The sequence below is a fragment of the Callithrix jacchus genome, chromosome 14 (genome assembly GCF_049354715.1).
Source record: "Callithrix jacchus isolate 240 chromosome 14, calJac240_pri, whole genome shotgun sequence".
In the NCBI taxonomy this organism is placed as follows: Eukaryota; Metazoa; Chordata; class Mammalia; order Primates; family Cebidae; genus Callithrix; species Callithrix jacchus.
Genome location: NC_133515.1, coordinates 15229602 through 15256737, shown reverse-complemented (window position 1 = coordinate 15256737; position 27136 = coordinate 15229602). Strand labels below are relative to the sequence as shown.

General features: G+C 42.7%; 1 protein-coding gene across 1 annotated transcript in view; it reads right to left on the bottom strand.

Moving 5' to 3' along the window:
- Nucleotides 1-26442, bottom strand: part of GPR45 (G protein-coupled receptor 45) — a 92714-nt gene extending 66272 nt beyond the window's left edge. Inside the window, exon 1 of the mRNA XM_008980213.5 lies at nt 26160-26442. The gene's annotated coding sequence lies outside the window, so the exon portion shown is untranslated. The remainder of the gene's footprint in view (nt 1-26159) is intronic.
- Between the last annotated feature and the right edge of the window lie 694 nt (nt 26443-27136).

Sequence of the window (27136 nt, the reverse complement as noted above, 5' to 3'; positions counted from 1 at the left end):
TTCTAAGCCAAGTGGGGAAACTGCAAAACTGACTGATTATTAGATGTCATTGTCTCATGATTGTTCATTTTTAAGGTGCCATAATGAGGTTACGGTGTTTTAAAAAATAGTATTTTTCTCATAGGAATACATCCTGAACTCCTGACAAATGAAATAATATTATGTATTGGGGTTGATTTAATTAAAATAAGTCATCAGGGGGAGGGGAGCAATGGAAAATAGAAATGAAGCAAGATTGGCCATGGACTGATAATGATTGAACCTGGATTACAGGTATGAAGAGGTTGGTTATACTATTCTACCTCTGTGTCTACTTGAATGCTTCCATGGTAAAATATTTTTTTCAAAGCCAAAAAACCAGAAATCCAGTGTACAAGGGAACCTGGATGAATTCTGCTGCTTTCAGAGTCAAGCAGCAGGTCCTTCAAGCAAGGCAGGATGTGCTTCAGGCCCCCCACAACCCCCTACCTCTGTCCTCTGAACTCCTGTCCCTCTCCCTCCCCATCGGGATCTCCAGCCCTGCCAGGCCCTTTGCTGCTATCAAGTGAGCCCTCTCACAGCCCTGAGCCTCACAAGCATTCTCACACCTGCTGGCAGTATTCCTTCCCCATCAGTCCCTGCTTGCTCACTACACGGCCCTTCTGGAGTCCGTGCCTTCCCATGACCCTGCCTCACACTCCCACCCTGCAGGGAGGAAAAGTAGTTTTCCCTCAACCATCCTCAGTTCATGGCTGAGACCCTTATAGGAAATGACAGATTAACAAGAGGATTGCATGCAAACACGTTTAATGTAAGTTTTACATGATGCAGGAGCCCTCATGAGGAAATGAAGACCTGAAGAAATGGTTACACACATATTCTTATGCTTGGTTTGATGAAGAAATGGATAGTTGTAGAAAAGTAAGACTGGACAAAGGGTGTCTGATCTAATGGCACCAAACCGGGGAGAACTTAGCAAGACCTGGTTGTTTACATTCTTCTCTGTGTCCCTGTGTTTTCAGAAATAAGGATGTTCTTTGCCTCTGGGTAGAAAAAGGGCACCTCTCACATGAGTGTCTCATAATCTGCCTCTGGGGGGAAGGTGAGAGAGACCTTCCTGCTTCTGCCTTTTCCTCAAATGCCAAGGTGTTGGGGTAGCAGGCTGTGAACCCCATTAATCCGCACAGTGCTTAGGGCTCCATCAAGAATGGTGCCCTCCAAACAGTTCTGAATTCATTTGCTCTCTTCTACATCCCCCTCTAGAACCTGAGCTCCTTGGAGATAGCAAGGGTGACTCCTGAATATTGTCTCCAGTGGCAGGGCACTGTCCTGGGCCACAGAGAGTGCTCAATAAGTGAGCAGAATGACTTCAGAGCAAGAAGGCTAAGCCGAGTCACACTGCTTCTGCTGTGGACCCGGTGCATGCATGTCCCATTGCTCACTCTGAAGTGATGTAGGATCACACAGGTGGAGGAGGACTTCCTGGTTGTCACCAAATCCCCTCTGGTCATCCCAGAGATGGGGGACTTTTCCAACTTGGGGTCAATATTAGAAAAGTAGCCATCTTGGCTGCCACTCTTCTTTAAAAATGAAGAGAACAGATGATGAAAATGTCTCTGCTGAGAATGTGTTTTTCCAAAAAAAAAAAAAGATTGGAAGCCACACCTCCTCCTGGAAACCTCAGGTGACCCTCTGCCCTCTTGAATGTGGCTCTGCAGACACAGGGTCAGTGCCTCCACTGTGCTCTGTCAGCAGAAGACAACTTCCGAGCAGCAGGGATGGGGCTTCCTTCCTCTAAGAGTCTGAACTATAAATATCTGTGGAGACAGATTTCTCCATGGGGAACAAAAATGGAGAAATTTGTGATAACAAGTAAGGAAGCGGTTCCTATCTCTTTAATAAACAGGATTCTCATTCTCACTTGCCTCTGGGCCCCATGGTGCAGTCTGTTTATAATTTCTTATAAATCCTTTAACCATGCAAGTTTCTTTCCACGCATTGCCACTTCCCTTTGCTCTTTCCTGCGGGCAGAAATAGCACCTGGAGGAAGCCATTCCATTCACTTCCTGCTTTGAGGAAATGAAAGAGATAAAAACCAAACCATCAACTATCCCACGGCCTGCCTCGGTCTCTTCAGGAAAGAGAAAATAATATTGCAGTAGATGAGGCTAAAACAATGGCTGTTTGCTGGATGCAGGTGAGTGGTCCTTGTGAGTGCGGAGGGCTCTCCTCGGGGAGCTCTGGGCACTGAGATGCAGCCAGGAATTAATGAAATCTAAAGCGTCCTTCCATGCAGTTCACAACATGTGGGGAATTCCGACATCGATCAACACAGCTACCACTACTCATTCAAACCGACCCAAATAGCTTGGGCAGTTTGGAAACAAGTCATGGAAATAAAGCAAACTACAAATCAGACCGCGCTTCGAGACACAAGTCCAGCTTTTAATCCTTCACTACCACAGTTCCTTTCTCAAGGGACTCACAAATGTTTGATGAAGGAATCAGTAATTAGGCTGACTTGTTTCCAAACTGCCCAACCTATTAGGGGCTGATACTTATGTAGCGTATGTGACGTGCTTTACAAATGCTGTTTATTGAATCCTACAGCAGCGCTATAAGGCATTGTTCATTATCCCTATTTTACAGATGAGCAAATGGAAGCTGAAGCTGGTTATATAACGGGTGAAAGATCATAAGAGGGCAGGGGAGAAGCATTGTAAGGGCTGAACTCCAGCTTTGTCTGAGTTTGAAGCCCTGCTCTTTCTAGAATGTCATGACTTTTCAAGCTTGCTCCAGCAGGACAAAAACGGCTTATAAGCTTGATTGGGATGTTCTGCGGCTAAAATTAAATAATGATTTTTAATGATAGGCTTGTCCTAATTTGCACAAAAGTGAACTGAGAAAATTTTCTTAATTTCATGTTTTTGCTTCTATTATTTTTTTTCTAGGCTGTGGTGCTTGCCACCCCTCATCTGATAGTGACACCAGCAGTCCCAAAAGCAATGAAAAATTAGGAAAGGATAATTAACAACCATTTATGCTCTATTCAGTAGATTTTCTTTTATTGCGGAATGAGTGCTCCCAATTTTGATTTCATATCGGGGGCTCATGAGGGAGCTATATTCACAAAGTTCACTCAAAAAGCATCTGAACTGGCTATCCTGAGGCCAGCCATCTGAGGGAGAGCATCGTGGTGAACTCAGTTCCAGATAAGCAAGGACACACCAGGTTATGGAATCAATTTCCTATTCAGAAGTAGCTGGTCATGTTCCGTCCTCACCTTCAGCAACTAGCTTATCTATACTGGTTTCTATTATGGACAGAGACAGTCCTTGGTCACTCAGTAAATCATTGATTTCCCACAGAAGGCAAGTACCTTTTATTAAAGGAGGGAAATTAGGCCACTGCCGGGGAGCCATAGAGCAGTATTGTTATGCCCAAACAATTATATAAAAGCCAGGTCCCACTGAGAAGCCACCTCCCAGGACAAAGACGAAAGAGAAAGAAAGAGATTTGCAAACAAGCAGGGCTGAAGCTCCACAGCCCTGCTGAGAGGCCAATTTCTTCCTTTCTGGAGCCATTTATTCAGTTACCCCTTCATTTATATCTTACCATTTACACAGTCCCACTCTATGCTGTGCCAGGCCCCTTGCCAGGACCCTTGATGGACAGGAAAGTGGGATTCTCTGCATCTGGGAGCTTCCAGTCTGGTGGAAAACAGAGTAATAAACAGAATTTATATGACACTGTGCCTCACCTGTTCTGCTGGGTGTGTGATGGAGTCTGAGTGGGGGCCACCCAGGAATAGGGGCTCCGGGAGGAAATTATACTGTATTTTCACACTGTAATGATGCCCCAAAGAATGTCCAAATCTGATAAAGGCAATAAAAGAAAAGACAGATTGGACTTCATCAAAATTAAAACTCTGTGTGCATACAGACACTATCAACAAAGTGAAAAGGTGGCCAGGTGTGGTGTCTCACACCTGTAATCCCAGCGCTCTGGGAGGCCAAGGCAGGTGGATCACCTGAGGTCAGGAGTTCGAGACCAGCCTGGCCAACATGGTCTATCAGAAATACAAAAAAAAAAAAAAAAAAAATTAGCGGGCACCTCCCAGCTATTTGGGAGGCTAAAGCAGGATAATCACTTGAGCCTGGGAGGTGGAGGTTGCAATGAGCCAAGACGGCACCACTGCACTCCAGCCTGGGCAACAGAGTGAGATTCTGTCTCAAAAATAATAATAATAAATTAAAAATAAATTAATAAGATAAAGAAAAAATGCAAATCATGGAAAATATTTGCAATGCATATCCAACATGGGATGACTACTTGGAATATATAAAGAGCTTCTGCAATCAATAACAACAACAAGCAATGCAATTAAAAACAGGCGGAGGACTTGATTAGACATTTGTCTAACGAAGATGTACGAGTGGCTAATGAGTACACAAAAGTACGTTCAACATCGTTAACCATCAGGGGGATACAAATCAAAACCACTATGAGACACCCCTCAGGCCTATTAATTAGGGTGGTTACTGTCTAAAAAATACAGAAAATAAAAAGTATTGGTGAGGATGTGGAGAAACTACAACCCTTGCGCATTGCTGGCAGGATGTAAAATGATACCATTGCTGTGGCAAGCAGGATGGCAGTTCCTCAACAGTTCCACATGGAATGACCAACGATCCAACAATTCCACTTGTGGGCATATACCCCAAAGAATTGAAAGCAGGCATGTTTTCCAATATCTCCCTGTGCGCCCGTGTTCATGGCAGTATTATTCACAGACAGTGGAAGATGGAAGCGGCCAATATGTCCCTCAACTGGTAAACGGATAAACCAAATATGGAATATTCATGCCATGGAATATTATTCAGTCTTAAAAAGGAAGAAAATTCTGGCACATGCTGCAACATGGTCAAATTTTGAGGACATTAAGCTGAGTGAAAGAAGCCTGTCACAAAGATAAAGGTAGTGTATGATTCCATACATATGAAGTATCTAGAGTAGTTAAATTCATAGCAGCAGAAAGGAGAATAGTGGTGCCAGGGCATGGTGGAGGGGGAAAGGGGACTGAGTGTTTAATGGCGACAGGGTTTTAGTTTTGGAAGATGAAAAAGTTCTGGATATAGACGGTGGTGATGGTTGCCTAACCGCGTGAAAATACCACTGAACTGAACACTTAAAAATGGTTAAGACGGCAAATTTTATGTTAGGTCTATTTTACCACAATTTAAAAACATCTCCAAGTCAGCGATAGTGCTCCCTTACTTACATCAGTTATTTTAGCCTTTTCTACAATAAAGAACACAGTATTCTTTTCTCTGTCAAACAAAGGCAAACAAGCTCTGTGTGAGAAGTAATGTTCACTTATCTTCAGCAATTCAAGAATTATTTAAATACTTGTTGAACTTCTCTTGTATGCCAGTGCTTTCTCAGGCACTGGGGTTATAGCAAAGAATGTGAATTGAAACTGGGAGAAATTTATGTAGCTCTGGCTTCTTCATGGAGTTATCATGCTAGAGGGAACTAAGAACAATTACACACACACACACACACACACACACACACACACACACACACACACATATATATGTATAAAATATAGAATTGGAATACAGTCATAAAAGGCCTATATATCAGGGTCCCTTTCTTTATGTTCTATGGACCAATCTGAAATCTAAGGTTGTATCAGTCAAGGTCTCAGCAGGAAATAGAAACAGGATCTCACTCTGTCGCTCAGGCTCAAGGGCGGTGGTGTGATCACGGCTCACTGCAGTCTCAGTCTCAGGCTCAAGTGATCCTCCTGCCTCAACCTCAAGAGCATGCCACCAAGCCCAGCAATTTTTAAATTTTTTTTGTAGAGACAGAGTCTTGGTATGTTTCCCAGGCTAGTCTCAAATTCCTGACCTCTCTTCTCGGCCTCCCAAAGTGCTGGGATTATAGGTGTGAGCCACTGTGCCTTGCCTTGAAGAGGGTCTAATAAAGGAGCTCTTTATGAAGATGTGGACTGACTATAGGAAAGTCACCCAGGGAGTACTTCAGAAATCCACTCTAGTAACAGTGGAGCTGCTACCACCACAAGTTGTATGGCTAAAGGAACTTTACCACATAACATAACCACCACAAGATACTGGAACTTAGGAAGAGAAAATGGTAAGAAAGGCTGTCATGAGAGGAGCAGTGACTTTGGTGGAGGGATGGTGGAGGGACACAGGCAGTCCAAGGCTACCTCCACAGTCAGTCCAAAGCTACCCCACAGTCAGCCCAAGGCTATCCCACAGTCAGCCGAACCACAATCAGTCCAAGGCTACCCCACAGTCAGCTCAAGGCTACCCCACAGTCAGTCCAAGGCTACCCCACAGTCAGCCCAACCACAGTCAGCCCAAGGCTACCCCACAGTCAGCCCAACCACAGATAGCCCAAGGCTACCCCACGGTCAGTCCAAGGCTACCCCACAGTCAGCTCAAGGCTACCTCACAGTCAGTCCAAGGCTACCCCACAGGCAGCCCAAGGCTACCCTTCAGCAGCTTAAGGCTACCCCCACAGTCAGTCCAAGGCTACCCCACAGTCAGCTCTAGGTTACCCTACAGTCAACCCAAGGCTACCCCACAGTCAGTCCAAGGCTACCCTACAGTCAGTCCAAGGTTACCCCACAGTCAGTCCAAGGTTACCCCACAGTCAGACCAGGGTTACCCTATGGGGAACATATATCCAACCTCACTCTCCAACCTACTAAAATCTTCTGCTAGTTCTTTAGTGATTCTTCAAATCCAAGCAGATTAGTCCATATAACTCAGAAGGGTAGGAAGTGACAAAATGGTGGGAGGTGGGAGGTGGGAGTGGGGATAGGGACTTGGAGAGGCAGATAAAACGTGTTGTGCACCATGAAGAAAACATCAGGTAGGTGACCATCCTGAGCATAGCTGCAGGAAGCTGCCTCAAGGCCAGGCCATCTTCTAGGAAGTAGACAATACCAATACAAGGAGAATCTGAAAATTGTTCTAGCTTTGAGCCATTCCAGGGAATCAGGCTTAGCTCACTGCAGCCTGAGATTTGATGAAGAGGCCAAGATAATTTTACCATCAATGTGAGTGGGTAGGATTAGACTGTTCCAAGCATCCTGAACCAAAGTTTGACCTAAACTAAAGCCCAAACCACATCAAGACTGGATTCTAGTTGAGCAAATATTCACTTCTCACCCTCATCTGCTGTGGGTGGGACGGATTTTCCTACCCTACATATTCCTTGTTGCTTGAACTGCAAGGAAAGGTTTGCGGACGCAAGCTGAAACATGCTGCAGAGATCTACCTTGAAAACATGTGCCCTGGGTAGCTGCAGCCCTCAGTCTGGTGCCCAGATGAACATAGGGGTGGCAGATCAAAACCCAGCCTGAAGTCAGAGGCCAGGCCCTGCTCATCCATAGCATAAAGAAAAGTCTCACATCTGAACTCTTCCTAGGTCAGCTGAATCACAGTGGACCTGCAGATTCATGAGCATGAGAATAAATGTCTGCTGTTGTCTGTTGTCAGCCACTGTGTTCTAGGCTTGTTGGTGACACAGCATTATTGTGACAATTGCTGACTGATATTAATATTATGGCAACAGACTTTCAGGAGTTCTCTTGATCAAGAAAAGCATGAAGCCAATCCAGGCATCTAAGGGCTATCTCAGGCTGCTTCAGATGCCAATGCCCTTTTCTATTGGGCTCACAGCAGTAGGCTAATCTTATAGAATGACATACTATCACGTGTATTGCACTCTGCAGTTCCAGTGAGTTTTCATGTAGAGGGACTTGTTTAACCTCCCTTCTTCCCCTCATTTAACAGATGAGGAAACTGAGGCCTAGAGGTGTTAGATGATTTACCCTGATCACAGCTGGTAAGGTGGAGTCAGAATGATGTGTTACCAGGAGTTTTAGCTCCATGCCACTGCAGAGCATACTCCTGGTCCACTCATTTTAGCTGCATCAGTGACCTGAGAGATGTAAACCAGTTGTCCATAGTTTAGAGAAGGGGAACTATGTCAGTTCAGATGAACAAAAACTAGAGTTACTAGAGTTAACACGTACAAATACAGGGAGTCCAGTTAAATTTGAATTTAAGATAAATGACATGTATGCTTCATGAAATAATTAGGACGTATCTATACTAAACAATTATTCAATGTTTATCTGAAGTCCCGTATTTCACATTATGGATATACCACAGTTTGTTTAACCATTTATCTGGTATAAGTTGTTTCCAGTTTTTGGCTGTTGCTAAGCTGCTATGAACAATGGTGTACATAAGGCATTTGTGTGCATGTACGTTTTCCTTGCTCTGGGACAAATGCCCAGGCATGAGGTAGTTGCGTTGCAATGTAAGCATATGTTTAGTTTCTTGTTTTCTTTTTTTTGAGAAACTGCCAGATAATTTTCCAAAAATGACTGTAACATTTTAAATTCCCACCAGCAACGTATGAGATGTTTCTTCACATCCTCGCCAATATTTGCTACTGTCAGTACATTTTATTTATGTGCTTTGATAAGTGTATGATGGCGTCTCATTGTGGTCTCAATTTGCATTTCCCTGATGGTTGATGATGCTATCTTTTCATTGGCTTATTTGCCCTCCATATATCCTTTTTAGTGACATGCCTCTTCATGTATTTAGGCCATTTTAATATTAGATTATTTGTTTTTTTTCTATTGACTTTGGAGAGTTCTTGATATATTCGACATAACAATCCTTTGTCAGATGTGGGTTGCAAATAGTTTCTCCCAGTCTATTGCTTGTCTGTTAGTCCTTTTAACAAGGTCTTTACAAAACAAATATTTTAAATTTTGATGAAGTCTAATTTTTGATTTTTTTCTTTTGTGGATTATGCTTTCAAGTGTTATCTCTGAGATCTCTTTACCCAGCCCTACCATGTTTTCTTCTAAAAGTTTTATTGTTTTTGTTTTTTTGAGATGGAGTCTCACTAAGTCGCCCAGGCTGGAGTGCAGTGGCTTGATCTTGGCTCACTGCAACCTCCACCACCCAGCTTAAAGTGACTTTCCTGCCTCAGCTTCCTGTGTAGCTGGGATTACAGGTGTGTGCCACCATGCCTGGCTAATTTTTGTATTTTTAATAGAGATGGAGTTTCACCATGTTGGTCAGGCTGGTCTTGAACACCTAACCTCAGATCCACCTTCCTCACTCGGCCTCCCAAAGTGCTGAGATTATAGGCGTGAGCCACTGCACCCGGCCAAAGTTTTATAGTTTTATGTTTCACATTGTAATCAATGATCCATATTAAGTTGACATTTGTACAAAGTGAACAGTTTAAATCAAGATTCTTTTTTCTCCTTGTGGATGTCCAGTTGCTCTAGCACCATTTGTTGGAAAGAGGATCCTTCCATTGAACTGCTTTGGCACCTTTGTGTTTGATTTTGGAATCAGTTGCCATACTTATGTGGACTGATTTTTCCATTGATCCAGGTGTCAATGTCCCACCAATACTAAGTAGGTTTTAATACTGTAGCTATATAATAAACCTTCATGTTCAGTAGACAAATTAATTCCATTTTATCTTTTTTAAAAAAAAACAAAATTGCTTTAGCTACTCTAGATCCTTTGCCTTTTAAAGTAAATTTTAGGACAGTCTTGTTTATATCCACAAGAAAAATCTTCCTGGGATTTTGATAGAAATTGCATTAAACATGCATATCAATTTGAACAGAATTTCTGTCTTCACTATGTTGAGTATTCCAATCCATGAACTTTGCATACTTTTTCATTTATTTAGATTTCCTTTGACTTCTTTCATCAATGTTTTGCAATTTTCAGCATTTTTATACATGTTTGAAAATTTTTTACACCGATTTCAATTTTTTAGTTACTACAAATAGTATTGTATTTTAGTTTCCAAGTATTTATAGCCCTATACAGAAATGTAATTTATTTTTGTAAATATAATTTATTTTATAAATTAATCTATACTATAATGTCACATAGTTCTAGAAGAGTTTTTAGAGATTCTTTGGGATGTTCTTCATAGCCAATCATGTAATTCTCCATCTGAGTGCTTTATATCTTCCTTGCTTACCTTATTACACTGGCTTGAACTCCTAGTAATATGCTGAATGGGAGTGGTGAGAGTGGACATCCTTGTCTTTGAGCTTAGAAAACATTCAGTCTTTCACCACTTATGTCAGTTTTAGGATTTTTATAGATTTCTTTGTCAAGTTAAGGAAATATTCCTCTATTTCTTGTTTTCTGATAGTTTCAATTATGAATGGATACTGGATTTTGTGAAATGCTTTTTCTGCATCAATTGATATAATTCTGTGGTTTTTCTTTTTTAGCCTGTTAATATAGCAGATTACATTGGTTAGTTTTTATATATTTAACTAGCTTTGCATACCTGGAATAAATCCCCCTAAGTTATGATGCATCATTCTTTTTATATATTGCTGAATTCTAGTTGCTAATATTTTATAAAGAAATTTGCAACTATATTCATAGCGTTTTAAGTCTCTGTTTTGTATTGGTTAATATTGTCTGGTTGGGGTATAGGATAATAATGGCTTCATAAAAAAGATTGGAAAGTGTTCTGTCCTCTTCTGTTTTCTAGAAGGCATTGGGTAGAACTGGTGTCAATTCTTTTTAAACTTTTAGTAGAATTCTACAGTGAAAGCATCTTGGCCCGAAGGTTTCTTTTTCAACAGATTTTAAATTAGGAATTCCATTTTCTTAAAAATTATAGGTCTGTTCAAATTATTAATTTCATATTGGGGCATTTGTGGCACTTTGTGCTTTTTAAGTAACTGGTTCATTTCACCTAAGTTGTTCGATTTATGTGTATAGGGTTGCTCATAACATTCTTTTATTATCCTTTTTATGTCTGTGTGATCTGTAGTGATAGGCTATTCATTCTTTATAACAGGATTTGTGTCTTCGTTTTGTCCATCCTGCTAAAGGTTTGTCATTTAAAAAAAAGTCTTTTTGAAGAACGACATTCTAGTTTCATTAATTTGCTCTACTCTTCTTTTGTTTCCTAATTCATAGATTTCTTTATTTTTTATTTTTAAATTATTTATTACTATTTTTTTAAGATGAAGTCTCTCTCTGTTGTCTAGGCTAGAGTGCAGTGGTGGGATCATAGCTCAATGCAGCCTTGAACTCCTGGGCTCAAGCAATCATCCTGCCTCACCTTCCCCGAATGCTGGGAGTACAGGCATGAGTCACTGTGCCTGTCTCTAATTCACAGATTTCTGATTGTATCTTTATCATTCTCTTCCTTCTGCTTGCTTCTAGTTTATTTTGCTCTCTTATTTTTTAGTTTTGAGGTGGGGGTTTAGATCATTGATTTGAGATTTTTTCCGAATTTTCTAAAGTAAACATTTAATGCTATAAATTTCCCTCTAAGTATTGGTTTAAATGTGTCCCACAAATTTTGATATGCTGTATTTTCATTTTGATTTAATTTAATCTATTTTTATTTTCCTTGAGGCTTCCTTGTTGAACTATGAATTACTTAGAAGTGTGCTGTTTTGTTTCCAGGTATTTAAATATTTTCCTGTTATCTTTCTGTTATTGATATCTAGTTTGATTTCCTTGTGGTCAGATAATACCACATTGTATGACTTCAGTTCCTTTAAATTTGTTGAGGTTTGTTTTATGACCCAGGTATAATTTACCTTGGTACATGTTGATGAGTGCTTGAAAAGAATGTGTATTTTGCTGCTGTTGGATGGACTGTTTTATAAATGTTTATCAGGGTCCATGATTGGTGGTGTTATTAAGCTCTATATTCTTATTGATATTCTTTCTAGTTATTTTATCTGCTGTTGAGAGGGTGTTGAAAGCTCCAACTGTGATTGTGAATTTGTCTATTTCTCTTCGTTTTTGCTCAGCTCTATCAGTATTTGCTTTACATTTATTCACTCTGTTGTTTGGTGTATGCACATTTAGGATTGCTATATTTTCTTGGAATATTGACTCTTTTATCATAATATAATGTCCCTCTGCCCCTAGGAATAGTCTTTGCTCTACATTCCACCTTTTCTGATACTAATATAGCAGTTTCTCCCTTTTAAAATATTACCATGGTATAACCTTTCCCATCATTTTATTTTTAATCTACTTAAATTGGTTATATTTGAAGTGGGTTTCTTATAGGCAGCTTATAGGACTATCATGTTTATTAATTCACTTTGTGCAATCTATCTTTTATTTGGCATACTTAGACCATTTATATTTAATGTAATTATTACAGTGTTAGGGATTAAGTCTACCATTTTGCTTTTTCCTTTCTATTTGTTCTCTCTGTTGTTTTTCTGTTCCTCTGTTTTTGTTTTCCTTCTTGTGGACGAGTTGAACATTTTAATATTCTATAGTCTTTAATATTCTATAATATTCTTTCTGTTTAGAGAAATCCTTTTAGCCATTCTCTAGGGTAGTTCTATATTCTATTATTTTATAGTACATCTGCAAATTATATGATTTTCCTTCATCTGAAAAGGTCTTGATTTTCCCTTTATTACTGAGATGTTTTCACTGAATATACAATTCTAGGTTGACAGCGCTTTTGTGTCAAGACTTGACACATACTTTGTCACTTTCTTTTGGCTCCATGGTTTCTGATGAGAAGCCTGCTCTCATTCAAATTGTAAATCCCCCGACCCACTCCCCTAGGCAAGGCATCACTTTTCTCTGGTGGCATTCTGGAGTTTTTCTTTGCATTTAGTTTTCAGAAATTTAATGACGATGTGTCTTGGCATGTATTTCTTTTGGTTTATCTTATTTGGGGTTTGCTCATTTTCTTGACAAAAGGTTTATCTCTTTGGTCAAATGTGGGAAATTTTGCACCATTACTTGAGTATTTTTTTAGCCCTGCCCTTTTAATCTTCTTCTTCCTGGACTCCAATGACATAAATGTTGGAGCTCTTTTTTTTTTTTTTTTTTTTTTTTTAATATAGTCCCCCAGCCCATGAACTTTTGTTCTTTTCTTTCTCTTTTTTTCAGTCTACTTTCTCTTTATTATTCAGACTGGGTAGTTTCTATTTTTCAATCTTCAAATTCACTGATTTTTTTTATTCTCTCCCTTCCATTCTGCTCTCAAATTCATCCATTGAGATTTTTATTTTACTTGCAGTTCTAAAATTTCCACTTAATTCTTTATATTGTCTATTTTTTCACTGAGATTTTCCATTTTTTCATTTGTTTCATGCGTGTTTGTGATGCTCAGGGTATATAATTGCTGCTTTAAAACCCCTGTCAGATAATTCTAATATACCATCTTGGTGTTGCTTGATTTTTTCATTCGAGTTGAGATTTTTTTCCAATTATTTGTATGATGAGTGGTTTCAATTGAGGCCTGGACATTTGGGGGATTAGGTTATGTTGGAGAAGAAGCTATTATGCAACCTATCACCCTGCCCTGAGATTGTCTAATTACTGCCCTGGGCCTGGAGCATTCTGCCACATGAAAGCTGAGTACTAAGCTGTTGTTTAGCTGAAGATTCTTTTTATTTATTAGAAGAAAATATTTTCCTGCTCTGATTACACAGTAAGCTTCCTTGTATGGCTTACATATGTATCATATGGTACCTGGCCAGCCCCAAGATTATGTCTGTCCCCACCAGGAGAGAATGGGGTCTTTGCCTGCAGCAATAGAGGGCTGTGTGTTCCACCCATTGCCCACATCAGCTATCAGGAGGAACCTCCTGGCCGTGGGAGACCAGCACACACTACAGATGCTATCTTGCTGCATCTTTTCTTCTTTCGTAAGTTGAACATTGTTCCAATCAGTGCCTTGAGTGTGAGTCCTCCTTGGCCACTCTGAACTCACAGCAGATGTAGACCAAGGTTTGTCGGCGCCTCCTTCTGGTTGTTGACATTGCTGTGCTTCTTGCTATCCTCCATATAGTGGAAATCCTCATGTGGGATCAGTAGCTGGATCTTCCTGCTCAACATTTTATGAAATTCTGGAGTTCAAAAGGTAGGAAAGAACCCAAGGAACTCACTGTCATGCCATGCTTCAAGTCCTGAGATCCCTAGTGGGTCTATCTGTCTTCTTCCTTCCCCTTTTCAGAGTCTTCTTATATTCATCTTACACACAATGTCCAGAGATTTTAGTTTGACTTAGCAGGAAAAATAAGGACAACCATGGAGGGAAAAAAATCCATATTTCTTTTAGTTGAACTATCTTTCTCCTTGCTTTAGGAGTTATATCTGCTTCCGTTTTTAACATTGGAACAATATCTGAAGATTTTACTTCCTCAGTACTCCCTAAGTTGAAAGTATGCTTCTTTCCAACTTCTGTGCTTTTTCCCTGTTTGGAAACTTGTAATTTCTCACTTAGATCATGGCTTCCTAACTACTCCCTAAACTGACAACCTCTGCCTTTTTTCTAGTCTCTCCTGATCTATAGATTACGACCAGCTTTATTTCCTTAAGCACAAATTTTATCCCTTGCTTCCCTTCATAAGTTTTGTTTTTAAAATAAATTCATTGTGTATATTCAAGGTACACAACATGACCTCCATAACTTTTACCATCTCATTACTGGCTACTTAGTAAAATTCAAACTCCTACTTGGGGTTCAAAGCCATTAATATAAAGGTTCACCTCCCTGTTTACAGCCTTATCTTCCCCTGCTCTCACATAAAGTGATCCACTTCCAGAACTTGGACACACACTGTGCATTTTCATCCCAGTCTTCACTTGTGCTCTTGTTTGGCTCAAAGAAACCTTCCTTGATTACCTAAGTCAAAACTGCTGCTTCCTCCCCATCCACAACCATAGACTTTTGCTTACATCTGCCTTATAATCCATGTCATAGTTACAAGACGCAATATATGGTTCTGGCAGGGTCTCTCCTCTTACATAGAATCATGCCTTCTTGGCTCAGTGGCCTATGAGGGAAGCAGACCTATCAATGGCCTGCAAGGCTGGGCTGGCTGCTTGTGGGTAGGAGGTATAGTGTGGAAGGATCTGTTTACTTCTAGAAGGTGCACCAGTCCCAGGAAATTTTATTCTGCCCTAGGATTCTCTGAAGGTCCAGAAAAGGAGGGTTTAGAGACAAGTCCACCATGTGTGTCTCTGAAGCAATTGTGGAGGTTCTCTAGAGCAAAGCTCCCTTCCTTTCTTAAATTTATGAGAAATCTGCAATATGGAGAGTACACCCTGTGTGGCTAAAGGTGCTTTCCCTGTAAGGGGAGTAAGTGGCATCATGATGAGTGAGGGAAGAGAGGGGCTGCTAGGGTTTACATCTTACCAGCTGTGCAAACTTTGGACAAATTACTTAGCTTACTTAACTCATCCGCAAAATGTGGATAATTAGAGTACCTGAAGAGAATCACATAAAAATGCTTAGAACAGTTCGTTGTACTCAATAAATGTTAGCAATTACCATTTGCAATATTTTCCACCAAAAGGCCCTGAAAAGTACAGAAATACTAGGGATGATCTGGAGGAACACCCCAAATCAGTCTCTATATGCATGAAATTTCTTTCAAGGCTTTTGCTACATGTTAAATATTTGTGGAATTTTGCATTCCACTCCTAGACAAAGCTAAGTTTTTAATATCTGGCTAATATTTCTTTTGCAGAGATATCTAAGAAAATATTATATTCTAGAAAGACACCTCTCTGATGGATCTTTGACACCAGGGGGAGTCTCAGTGGAACATTCATACATTGGAAGTACACAGTCCCCACAGGCCTTGAGCCAAAGATGCAGAGGACCAGCGACCAGGCCAACACCAGAAAGTGTGTCTCACTCATGAGTGTCATGCGGGGTGGGTACAGCCCCTGCCCTCCCATTCGCTGACCCTCCATAAACTGAGGCTCACAGTCTCAGTCCATCCTTTTCATTCAGGAGCACTTGCCTCTTGTTGGATGTGTGAAATGTGGTCATCGTAAGCATAGCAAGAAAAATCTTGGCTTGGATTGCCTGGGCTATGATCATGAATAAACTAAGGCTAAAGAGAGCTATAATCTAATGCACTATATTACTATAATTAGAGCTTCATGCATAGCACTCTCTCCCGCCCTCCCTCCAAAATAATAAAACAGTTTAACACCAACAGTAGTGACTTTAGTCTCCACATGCAGTGTTCAGTGATTGGGTAATTATGGTAACAGCATATAGTTAATGGATGCTGAGTTCAGAATGTAAGAGAAAAGAGATGAGAAACAGCATGCAAATTAATAAAATCATGGAATCATTGCACTGCAGAGCTGGGTGTGACCCTGGCAGTCATGCACCTTATACACCCATTCTACAAAAGAGGAAAGTGAGATTCAGAGAGGTTAAATGACCTGCAAATGTCAGACGCTTAGATAGAAGTGGAGTCACAACAAAAGCAAAGTTTCTCCTCTCACGTGCAATATTCTTTCCCACTCACCATGTTGTCTCTGGGAAATTGCATAAGGCAGTTTCTAGAAAACTAGAAAGTTTTCTGCATGGCAAATAGACTGTTAGACAAAACCTGCTGAAGTAGAGACAACGTTTCTATGAGATTAAGCTGCTGTCTGTCTTCACTGCATGTCATGGGTATTCGATGTCAACAGCAGCCAGCAGTAAACATTTTTTATTGTATCCATTTTGTTCATTTGATGTAGAAGAGAAGAAAAATCAGCAGCAAATGCACAAATTAAGATTTTCTTTACTGATAAGGCTAATTGTTTTAATTTTAATTAATTTTAATGCTGTTAGATTTTCTTTGTTACTAAAATAAGACTATCTTATAATTTACATCTCATAGTCCTTTCTTTTTTTATTTTTCTTTGAGACAGAGTCTCACTCTGTCACCCAGGCTGGAGTGCAGTGGCGTCATCTTGGCTCACTGCAGCCTCTGCCTCCCGGGTTCAAGCGATTCTTCTGCCTGAGCCTCTGAGTAGCTGGAATTATAGGCATATACCATCACACCTGGCTAATTTTTGTATTTTTAGTAGAGATAGTGTTTCACCATGTTGTCCTGGCTGGTCTCGAACTCCTGACCTCAAGTGATTCAAGCATCTCAGCCTCCCAAAGTGCTGGGATTACAGGTGTCAGCCACTGTGCCTGCCATACGTTTCATAGTCCTGTATTACATGGAAGAAATTTAGGCAGAGTTCACACTCTTTCTAATGAGGGCACATGGGCTTCCCCCAAAAAATAAGCTAAAAGTCCTTACGGTATAACTCGGAACCAGATTCGAGCTTGTGGATGTGTAACACCAGTTCAGCTTGACACAAATATGAACCATTTTCTTTCCAGTGTGTTGGACATAAACACAGTCACAGTCAAAGTCATCTACACACCCCCTCTCTACTCTTCTCCTTCCAGTAGAAAGGGAGAGGCTGATGTCACTGGAGAAAGGGTGAGCTCATCTCTTCTACTAATCCCTGTTTACTGTCATCTGCTTCTCAATTCTAGAAAGCCAGTCCTAGGGGATGGAGTAAAGTTTCTTCCTCCTTCCTCCTTTGTCCAATAACTGCCCAATAAAATGCCCCTGCCACCAGTAGGAGCTGAGGCTAACCTGAAGGGGGTGGATGTGTCAATCCTATTCTGCCTATGATCAGAACATGTACTGCTTTGGAAAGAGCAATGGGGGGCAAAAAGCCAGGCACCAGACCAGGTGGGCAATTGCAGGAAGTAGCAATGCAGTCAGAAGTCTTCTCTAAAGAAGCAAGGTAGCGGGCACAGTGGCTCATGCCTGTAATCCCAGCACTTTGGGAGCCCAAGGTGGGCAAATCACGAAGTCAGGAGATCGAGATCATCCTGGCCAACATGGTAAAACCCCGTCTGTACTAAAAATACAAAAATTAGCTGGGCGTGGTGGTGTGTGCCCATAGTCCCAGCTACTTGGGGGGCTGAGGCAGGAGAATTGCTTGAACCAGAGAGTTAGAAGTTGCAGTGAGCTGGGATCGCACCACTGCACACCAGCCTGCTGACAGAGTGAGAATCTGGTCTCAAAAAAACCAAAACAAACAAACAAAAAGTAGCAAGGTATATGCCACTACATCCAAGAGAAACAGAGACACCACTAAGAAGTAAATTGCTCCTCAAACATAACAGTCCTTCTTTCCCAGACTTTGACCTTCCTCGTCCCCTGAAAGACAGTCAGGAGTCAAAGGTGTTGCTTCACAGAGTTACACCAAATTAGGTTTCAAGATAGTAGTAGGAGGATGTTGAGGTGGTGAGGGACGTAGGCATGGGAAGCAGAGCTGAGAACAGGGACTTGATCATGGAAGACCCCTTTTCCTGGGCACCTCTGCCTTCCTGTTGGGGCTATCAGTGGGCCCCCCTTGGTGGCCAGTCCAGTACAGTAGTGGGTGCAGTCAGTGGCCCCATCGATCTGACATCTGGAGCTATATATGTCTCTAGAGCACGTTCCCATCACAGTGCTTTCATAGTCAACGTTTTACTTGAACGTCTCACAATCCTACTGCCCAGTGGTAGAGCAGGTACGATTGATTGTCTTCATTGACTGGGGAAAACTGAATTGAGCACTTATAGATGCTAAATTTTCTACTGTGCTCCAGACACTCAATAGTGCTGTACATACTTAGTTTTCTCATCTGTAAAATGGTACTAATAATAGTATCTCTGGCCAGGTGCGGTGGCTCAGGCCTATATTCCCAGCACTTTGGGAGGCCGAGGCGGGTGGATCATGAGGTCAAGAGATCGAGACCATCCTGGTCAGCAAGGTGAAACCCTGTCTCTACTAAAAATACAAAAATTAGCTGGGCATGGTGGCGCACGCCTGTAGTCCCAGCTACTCGGGAGGCTGAGGCAGGAGAATTGCTTGAACCCAGAAGGCAGAGGTTGCGGTGAGCCGAGATTGCACCATTGCACTCCAGTCTGGGTAACAAGAGTGAAACTCCGTCTCAAAAAAAAAAAAAAAAAAATAGTATCTCTCTGACAGGATGTTATAAGGATTAAATTGTATAATGCCGGAGAAATGTGTCACATGGTACACAGGAGGTCTTCAATGTAAGTGTTGGCCGACCCCCTACAATATCCCTACAAGCGTCTACTGCAATCTTCATTTTATGGGTACGACACTGAGATACAGAGAGGAAAATGGCAAACTGGGAATCGACCAGCATGGTAAGAGGCTTCCTCAGGCCTTCAGTGCAGATCAGCACTTTTACACTCGAGGACATGATTTTTCTGGGAGCTTCTGGTCTGTTTCCAAGTTCCATGCACTTTCCTTGACCCATTCCACCTAACTAAAGACAATCTCCTACATATTGTGTGTGGCCTGGTTTGAAAAGCAATCACAAAGCCTTTTGTCTCCAAACAAAATTGCAAGCACCAGGCTTTATAAAGACTTCCATGACATAAAGAAAGAAGCTCTCACAAAAGTTCCTAGAGCTGTGAAACAATTTTGAAATAGGGTTGAGTGTCTGAGGCCAGTAATAATATGAAAGCCAAAAGGATGTTCTCATCAATATTCCTACAGTTTTAAAACTCCTTTTTCTTTGTTACCTAATTTCCATCTCAGTTCTTTTTTCATAAAAGGTTAAGCGATGGAAAAAAGATAATTGGAAAAAAACCTATAAAACATGTTTGTTTTTTTATATACAGTAAACATTCCATAAATGCTTATAAGATGTATGAATAAACTGTTAGTGAAAGAATGCATCTATTTTCTTCATCTCAATTGGCCCAAAGATCAGTTTTATGGGGACTGATTATAACCTGCAACCTTGAGAATATCCACTAATGTGTTGCTGTAAGTCCCACTGCCTTTACATTTTTTATGTACCTGATGCAAGGATATAGCCCCGAATGCAGTCCAGAGGCTCAGGAGCTGTGCTAGCTCCATCAGACCTCACTTCTGCTTTGCAAACATTCAGCTTGAGCTTGAGCTTGAGTTGGAAGCTCCCGTGCTTATGTCAAGATCAAAAGCACATGCAGGTGGTCACCTTCCTTTGGGTGTTGTGTGGCTTATGTGCCTTTTACTGGCAACTTGCCAATTCCAATCCCGTTTCCATCCATTTGATGAGTCTTCAAGAGAATCAACACACAAATGAGATCAATAGGCTGACACCTCTGAACTAGGACACATGTTTTACTGGGAGCTTCAAAACTGAGCAGTTCTCAGGTGAAAAGAGAACTGGACTCACCAGAGCACCTGAGTTGGAGTCTTGGCTCGGTGGTCTCAATGGGGAATGCTTCTCCTTCTTCCTCATCTGTAAAGTGGCAGTGGCAACATCCACTTAACAGGATCTGTGTGCACTGAAAATGTTTGTGAGAGTACCCTGCAAATAATGAAGAGATAAGCTGGCCCAAGGATCATTAGCACCAGCAGAGGAGCAGGATGAGGAGCTCATTGTATGCCACTGGCTTGCCCTTGACTTGCAATATAAATCACTTGTGATATATTCTCAGTAGCAAGTAACTTCAAATTACCTTTATGCACATCTCTCTTGGATACATGAAGCCTACCAACAACAAATGTGTGTGCACGAATGAATGAGCCATCCCCAAAGCAGAGCAGAAGTGCAGTCCTAACATATTTAAAAGAAACCGCAAATGACAATCCAGTATCTAGCCACGTATAACAAGTATTATTTACATTCCTATAGCACTTTACAATTTTAACAACACATTCATGGCCATTATACAATTTGGTCCTCACCACAAACCTGGCAGGAGGTGGGGTGGGTGATACTATCCTTTCACATAAGGGGCTCAGAGATGTTAGAGAATTTGAATAAGATCACATTAGAATAAGGGACAATGTCACTAAGCCATTCAAGTTTTCAGCTTGGTTCAGCTCATTGTACTGTGCCTTCCTCAGGTAGAAAATATATTTTTTAAAAAGATTGCTTTTGCCTCTTTAGGTGAAGTCTCTCACACTATCTTTTATCCATTCACTCTTCCACCTCCCCATCTATTTGCACATCCATCACCCATCCATCTATCCACTGATGCATCCATCTACTCTTCCATCCATCCACCCACCCATTTATTGATCTATCCACCCATCATCCATATATCCATTCTTTTGTCTGCCCTCTACATGTGTATCTACATCTATCCATTTATCTCCCTATCCACCCACTGATTCTTTGATCTATCCACCCACTCATCCATCCATCCATTCACTCAACATTTGTGGTCCTGCTTTGTGCTTGTTACTATACAGAGTATTGGAACTACTTATCAGTTTTTATTCATATAAAAAGCAAAGTTTTCAGTAAACAGGGATAACTATAAGGGTAGTATCTGCATCAGTGTCTTCTCATTTACCATGGGTTTCCCCAGATGACAGCAAAACAAAATAGTGTGCTCTAATTCTTCCTGTCAAACACAATAAAGTACCTGGGAGGCTGGCAACAAAAGGACCAGGAAAAGGCCTAGGTAGTAAGAGTTCTTTCCTTTCTAAGTGCATTAGAAGTACAATAATTACGGTTATGTTGTTGGATCACTTGAGATGAAAAGGGCACACTTCCAATTACTTCACATGGGTAACAAGTTCAGATAATTAGAACCGTATCCTTAATAGGGTCTTGGAACTTTGTGGAAGAGCTAACTTAACCATCTAGGTGTTTTCTCAGGTTGCCATTCAGAGTTAAGACTCACTTATCTTTATGATTGCACTCTGTTTTGGGCAGTGAACCAATATCAATGATGCAGGTGCCCTAACATATTGAGACTCTATAAAGTGATGTGTTTCAAAGGAGATAGGAACGAAACTTCAAAAATCAGAACAGATGAAAAAATATATGGATCAAATATCAACTGGTAATCAAGGAAAAAACCCAACACGCAAAAGATAATAAACCATTTGAAATTTCTTAACAAATACAATAAAACGTTAACAGTTGAAACAGTTTTAAATTTTGCCCAAACAGGCTGTAAATTTTATGAAGTTCCTTTCACCAAGTTTCCACATCACCGATGACTTATCAATTAACACAGTAAAGCTGTGGTCCTCAAACATTAGCATGCATCAGGATCACCTGGAAACCCTGTGAAAACGCAGATTGCTGGGCCCTTCCCTCAGAGCTTCCAAATCACATGGTTTGGAGTGGATCTTAAGAATCTGCATTTGTAACAAGCTCCCAGTGCTGCTGCTGGCCTTGGGACCCCGCTTGGAGAAGCGCTGCAATAGACCATCTCTAGGCCTCATCTCCCTTAACTTCGCGGTTGTATATGACACTAGGGATCACTCCTTAGACCTGTGAAGCCCAGCTTCTCCTGCTTTCCTTCCCATCTCCTCTCCACTGTTCCTTCTTAGTCTCTCAGCATTCCTTGGGATTTTATCCTGGGCTGCTGCCTTTCACTGAAATCTGACTGAGCCATCTCATTCACTCTGAAGCCTCCTGTCACCACTTAAACTTGGTGGGTTCTCAGACTGCAGCTCTCACCTGTGTTTCACAAGGGCAGGGTTTTCATCATCTTGTTTGTGACTGCCACCCAAGTGACATAGCGTGCCTGGCCTATGGAGCGTGCTCAGTCAGTGTGTGTTACAGTCAGTGTGGGAGTTCTCCAGTAGATATTTCTACCTGAATGCATCACACACTAACTTGCACCTGAAACTAAGTACACACAGAAAGAAACATACCAAGGAAGGATATTATATACACAAGATTCTTCCCCCATCTTTCCAAGGGTACCATTATCCATCCACTTTGTAAGACCCAAGAAACCTAAGGGCTATCCTTGAATTCTCACCTGGCAAACATCAACTTGTGTCCATTTTACCCCATAATTCTCTTTCACTTTCACTCATGTCTCCCCATTCCTGTTGCCACTGCCTAGTCCAGGTCACCACTGTCTCTCACCTGAATACCCACCTGGCCTCCCATCTGCGCCTCCTGTAATCTTCCAACCCCACAGCCATTGGCTGAGTCCTCAAGTCTCCTCCTGCCATGCCTACCATGCAAGCTGGTTCTAGAACTCTCCTAGTTCTCAAAGCCAAGCCCCACCCCTCAACAGGGCCTTTGTGTCATTCTGAAAGGGTCCCTATGGCCTCTTCAGCATTATTTTCACTTTTCTCCCACAGCCCTATACTCCAGTCATCTTCAACTTAGTTTTGTTCTTCAAACATTCAGTGCTCTCTTATTTCTGAGGCTGGAATTCAAGACATTCCTTCCACCCAGCATAGACTTTCATTTACCCCCTACCACGTTTTAGCTGGATCACCTCTACTCAATTTTCCATTTTCAACTTACAATTCACATCCTTCAAAAAGTCGTCCCTTTTCCCCACAAACAAAACTAAACTGGGTTAGTCCCAGATCTCATGGGTTACCCTAACCCTGAGTATCTGCATACAGGGTATTGCCTCTGCTTGTTGAATTTTTTGCCTTATGAGCCAGTAATGCCAGGACTCATATCTACATGGTCTCGTGTCTACATAGCACTGGGCTCAGCACTGGATTTGGTCATAAATGGAATAGGCCAATTTCATTTAAGGAATAGGCCAGTTGCATTTAACGGAGTGAAATGTAAAAAAAATTACCTGGAAATTATTTTAAAAGAAATTATTTTTCTATGTTGATAGAAGTCCAGTAGTGGCTCCATCGAGGGAATAGTGGCTCTGTTGAGAGGTACTGATGAGAAAGGGCATGAGGGGATCTCCTAGACCTACGGAAAATAGTCTGTAACTTATTGCTGGTAGAGGTTTCACCAGGGGATACATAGGCAAAAATTCATCAAGCTGTCCACTGAAGAGTAGTGCATTTTATGTATGTAAATCATATCTCAATAAAAGCAAATGAACTGCTTTTAAATTAACATAGAATTAATATAGGCTATAACAATTTGTATGGGCTAAAACAATGTGTGTTGGATATAACATTAGAACTCAGTCTGAATGCTGGTACCCCCCACCCAGATTCATATGTTGAAACCTAATCCCCAATGTGACTGTATCAAGAGGTGGGACTTTAGGAGATTAGCTCCCAAATGCCCGCTGTCATGAATGGAATTAGTGCCCTTATTAAAGAGGCCCCAGGGAGCCTGTGTACCTCATGTACCATGTAAGAATACATAGAAGGCACTATGTATGAAGCAGAGAGCTGGCCTTCACCAGACACTGAATCCACAGCACCTGGACCGTGGATTTGGCAGAACTGTGAGCAATACCTTTCTCTTGTTGGAAAATCACCCAGTCTAAGGCATTTTGTGATAGCAGACTGCAGAGACTAAGACACTACCACTAGCCTGAAGCATCCTTGAGATGCTAATTATTTCCCAAAGATCCAGAATTTAAAACATAGCAAAGTAATTCTTTAAGTCTTTGTTCTGAAAATGTCATTGTTTTAGACTTACTATGCCTTACTTAAATTTCAGGTCCTCAGAATGATTTCAGCATCATTCTCCACAGAATTATATACCGTATTTTAAAACCCTACTTCACAAATTAGAGAGGTTTGAGTTAATGACGTATAATTATACTTCGACATTTGAGAAATCTTAAACTACGGTAATGACAATTGCAGCTCAGCTGGGTTCACATTATTTTTTAATATGATCACTTTCCTTCTTGAATTGTAAAAACAGGACACAGGGCAAAAGACACCAGGTGGGGGACTCCATAGCCCTATTAAAAAGGAGCCACGGTCAGGTGTGGTGGCTCATGCCTGTAATCCCAGCACTTTGGGAGGCTGGGGCAAGTGGATCACCTGAGGTCAGGAGTTCAAGACCATCCTGGCCAACACGGTAAAACCCCGTCTTTACTAAAAATACAAAAATTAGCTAGGCGTGGTGGCCCACGCGCGTTATCCCAGCTACTCAGGAGGCTGAGGCAGGAGAATCGCTGGAACCTGGGAGGTGGAGGTTGCGGTGATTGGAGATTAAGCCACTGCACTCCAGCCAGGGAGGCAGAGTCGCCATCTCAAAAAAAAAAAAAAAAAAAAAAAGCCCTGCTCCATGACTTCGGGAAGATTTTCCAAGCTTGTCGAGAAACGTAGGCTTGTCTAGCTGTCTTTTATTAGACTAGAACATAAAACACGGAAGTTCAAGATTCGTTTTCTAACCAATAGGGGAAAAGGCGGAGGGTTTAAGAGCTTGTTTTTTGGAAGTTTTACTTCTAAGAAGGTTCCCTGCCTTCTGGTGCTGGGCTTCCCAACAGCCCCGGGGCTCTGTCGCTGTATTTGTTCTGACTGGTCAGTCATCCTTCGGGCCTGGTGAAAGCCAATTTTGAAAAACAGCAATGAAAGCATTCTTTAGGTAGGGTGAAAACCCCAAGGGAAACTGTACATCCAGATTGAGGAGTTCCCAAAGCCACTTGGCACTGATGGGATGCTTTCCACCCTGCGGATGAGAACCATTGCCTGCAGCTGTCTTGGGTGATGTCCCTATAAAAGTACCTGTTTTGCATCTATTCTTGATATTATGTTAGTGAACGTTTCACCTTCGTCACGTTTCTATGTGCAACTGGCATTTTAACACTCAGAAGTCAGAGGAGAGTAAGTTTGAAAACTCCCAATTGTCCAATTTAATGAAGACATTATTTTATCATCATCATCACCAAGCATATATAACCGTCCAGTACAGGACTTGAAAAACTGGAAGCAACCCAGCCATCTCAGTGTGATTAGGAGAAATGAAGTGCCGCTGTGCCCCCTTTCCTGATGGGAAAATTGAGGTGGCGAAATGGAAACGGGAAGATAAATGTCCCACAGCGGATGTACTTATTCCTAATTTTGCGCACTCTGTCGCTTTTCCAAAGTAGTACCCAGTGAAAGGAGATGATCTGATAAAGTTGGCACTGCACAGGGATATGAGATGGGAGGTGAGGCAGGGGAGCTGGGATGGGCGACGGCCAGTGATGGTGGTGGTGGTTGGTGATGGTGGTGACGGTGGCGCTTGGCCGGCTCCTCTCCCGTTTCTCCATCACTGCCCGTTCTCTCTGCCTCCTCCGTCCCCGCGTGGCCTCTGCCCAGAGAAACAGGATTTGCACCCAAGCCGCACGTGTGTGGGCGCCAGGCTGCGGCGCCCCGCGAGCCCGCACCCCCTACCCCGGCCCCGCGGCCCGGCGGGCCCCGCGCCCCTCTCTGCGCCCCGAGCCCTCCTCGGCTGTGGCCCCGACCCGCTTCCCTCGCGCCCCCTCGCGCCCCCGCGCCCCGGCACCGCCCGAGCATCCCGGGAGGCGAGCGGCGGGAGGATCTGGCCGGCCCCGCCCCCTCTGCAGGGAACGCCCGCGACCCCCGGCCCGCTCCCCGCCGAGCCCCCGCGGCCCGGCCACCGGTCACTTACGGCTGCGCTGGGCCCCGCGCGCCCGGCGGTCCGAGACAAAGGCTGCGCGGTCGCGGCGCCGCCGGCTGCTCCCCGAGCCGCAGCTGCCGGGGCCCGGGAGGAGGGTGGGGGACAGGGAGGAGGGATAAGAGGAGGAGGACGAAGGGAGGAGGGGGCGGCGGCCAGGGAGAGCGGGGGAGGGGCCGCCGCCGCGCCGGCCACCCAGCTGCAGCGGGCCGAACCCAAGCCCTCCTCCGCGGCCAGCCACCCTCCTGGGCTCAGTCCCTCCGCGGTCCTCCGCCCCAAAACCTCCCCCGCGAGAACAGGGTACCGCCCCCCCGGGGGGCGGGGTGAGAGGAAGAGGAAGGGAAGAAGGAAGGAGGTGTGTGTGTGCGTGCGTGTGTTCCTTCTTAATCGTGATGCTCACCACCCACGCCCGCGGCCGCGAGCAATCTTAGGAAAATGCTCGACTCCCGGCTTCACCTGGCCCCCCCTGGGAAGCACCCTCACCTTCCTCCTTCCACGCGCCCGCACACCTCCCCTCCAGATGGTCCAACCATTTTATGAGCAGCAAAACTGAGACCTGGGAGGTGAAATGCCCGAGGGCGCAGAGCTACCGAGCGGCAGGCTGAGAGGAGATTGCCGGGTCTGAGCCCATTAAAAGGAGGACCTAGATGCTACCTGTTCCGTCCTGGGCCGATGCCCCCGTGGGGATGGGTCCAGGCCAGGAATTGGACAAGCACGTGCCATCCTGCCTGGGCCTGTGAGGAGACCCTTAGGCTTTTTTTTTTTTTCTGGGAGAAGTAAGCTTCTCGGTCATGTGCTTGACTCAGACATTTGCGTCTTGTTATAAGGAGTAGCTTTGATTTTTATTTTAAAAACTTCTTATTATGGAATTTTAAAAATTAAAGGGAGAATAGTGTAATGAATGCACAAATGCTCAGCTTCAAAGATTGTCAACATTTTCCGTTCTTTCATCTACTCCTTCCCTTCCCCAT